Consider the following 2833-nt stretch of genomic DNA (forward strand, 5'->3'; position numbering starts at 1 on the left):
ATACTATGATTTATTATCATTACATCAAAACTTGAAATTATCAATGTTAAACAATATCATAGATCTTACTGGAATCAAATTATTTTGGTTTAATAATCTAATCATTCATTGATAAAATGTAAAAATTTAATAAATGTTAATAATAATAATGTCATATTTAATATTTAAAATTCTTAAAACTAAAAAAAAAATGTTTGTACAACATATAATAAAAGTATTAAAAATCAAATTCTCTATCAATTTTTTTAAAAAAATTTTCACCTGTCTAAAATTGTTGGAATACTTTTGTTATCTTAAGATATAATTTTCTTGTTAAGTCAAGCTACTAATATCATAAAAGTTTTTAAATACAGCTTTATTAAAAATTATTTTAATCTAGTACCAACCAAAAGATATAATAATATAAAGTATGAAAGTCTCACTATATATTGACAACTAAAAGTATAAGCATTGCATGTTTAAATATATATCAAATAGAATTAATAAATTTATTTTTTTAAGTAATTATTAATGTAGAACATTAAAAGAATATATTGACATAATTATCTTACACAGTGATATGTTAATTATTTGTTTGAACTTAATCTTTAAGTGTTATATTATTATGAATTTTTAGTATACACAATACCATTTTTGATTTATTTTCAAATATTATTTGTTTATAGATATTATAAATATATTTTTATTACATTTTGAGTTATATAAATTGATAAATATAGCATAAATATATATTTATAATTAAATATTAATAATATAATAAAAGCAATATTTTTGTAAAAAATTTTATTATCTTATTATAAATACCAAAAGTAAAATAAATGATTTAAATAGTAATATAAAATAAACATATTACTTGGTGAAAGTTCATAGACAGTTTTCACTTAAAATTGTTTTTTAATTATAATGATATATCATTGAATTCAAATTTATACACCTATTAGTGACCCATTTGATACCTAATTTGTAGTGTAGGAGTAACCTAACCTAACCTACATATTTACCTTTTGTACATTTAATATTTCAATAGTTCACAAATCAATGACTGAGCTTAATAATAGTACTAATATTATTGTATTTAATTTTTCTAATATCATAAATATTATGTCAATATATATATATATTGTAATCTTTTAACTAAAATTATTAAAATACTACAAAAAAATGACAATATTTTTTTTTTTTTATATCAATTATATTATTCAAACCTTAATTAAGTTATTTGATAACTTGTCTAATTAAACATGCGCATATTACATTTCATTAAAACATGTCTATAAATTTGATTTTATTGAAATATTATGTATGTTTGGTTGGTGAAATAATATGAAACCTAAAAATTATTTAACTTCTTTATAGTTCTAAAATTATGTCTTAATGGTATAACAACCTACATCCAAATTTTTTTCTGTATTTTTGTTATTACAGAAACTTAAAAGATACTTAAAATATAAATTATACATTATTTTTTTTTAAAACATTATAAAATGTTCAAATTATTATGAAATTTAGTATTTAAAGAGAAAAATGACAATTTTAGTTATTTTGATATAATTTATTTTTTACTTTTTTTAGTGTAACATAAATCATTTTATCTCATAGTCAGATTTTTTTGTTGAAAACTACAATTTTTTTTTTAAACTTTAATGTAGGTATACTTATAAAGGCAAAATAATAAATAATAAAATATAAATATATTTTATTGATCTTATTTAAGCCCAGCAACTAAGGCTATTAGTTGCGGATAGGAACAGTAGGTTTTTTGTATAGGGTTTTTTTTAGTTTGTAAGGTCTGTTTCAGTGGTGTTGGAATACATGTGTGTATGTGTGTGAGCTATGGATTCGTCACTTAAAACTCGGGTGGTCACCCATCTGAAAGCTAGTGACGCTGACCGATGCTTGACCTCAGAACATATTAGTGACTGAGGCCAACTATCATGCCACACTAGACCATAATTAAATATTTATCTTTACATAATAAGTGTTTTATCTGTTAGATAACTATTTAACTTTTTAACATTTAGACTAAGGCCTAACCTAACCTTTAGATTAGAACTGTATACTCGGCCCTCATTTTGGTTTATTAGGTCCTAGTGACAACATTGCTCAAAACAATTTATTAGTAAACCATAGCATTAGTCAGATAGTATAGGTAGTATTGGTGCCATGCAAAATGTATGATCTAAAGATTTTGTAAACAAAAATTTAAATCATTACCTAATTTAGAGTAATATTTAAATAAATTAAATTTTCTTTACAGTGGTAAAATTATTGAATTGAATTTTTGATATTTATGTTTATGAAAAAATATAAATATTCAAAATTAAAAATAAACAACTATATTATAAAAAACATTATGTAAAGAAAAATAGATTTTATATCTCACATTAATAATTTATGTACTTAATATATATTTTTTTAATATTAAATATCATCTTTATATTTATATAAAGAATATACCTATATTTATTAATTTTAACATAAGTATTATAACTATATATTACTTAAATAAAAAAAAAAATTCAACAATAGTTTAAGACCAACTCTTTTAACATATAACTTAAAAGGGACATTTATAATATACATATAATGTAATAGATTCACCTGAAAATATACAGAAAATTATGAAGATTTGTTTACTTTTATAAGATTAAATCAAATTTTTATTTCTTATAAATTATTAAAAAATAATATATTTATTCATCGTTCAATTCAATACTTTATCAATTTTGCTAACCATATTTGTATTTAATAAATTACATAACATTATTTTTACTAATACTATTCATGTTTCTAAAATGTTTGATGTAGTATACGATTTGTTATAAAAATTATT

This window comes from Melanaphis sacchari, unplaced genomic scaffold (genome assembly GCF_002803265.2).
Source record: "Melanaphis sacchari strain LSU unplaced genomic scaffold, SCAv2.0 Contig119_pilon_pilon, whole genome shotgun sequence".
Lineage (NCBI taxonomy): Eukaryota > Metazoa > Arthropoda > Insecta > Hemiptera > Aphididae > Melanaphis > Melanaphis sacchari.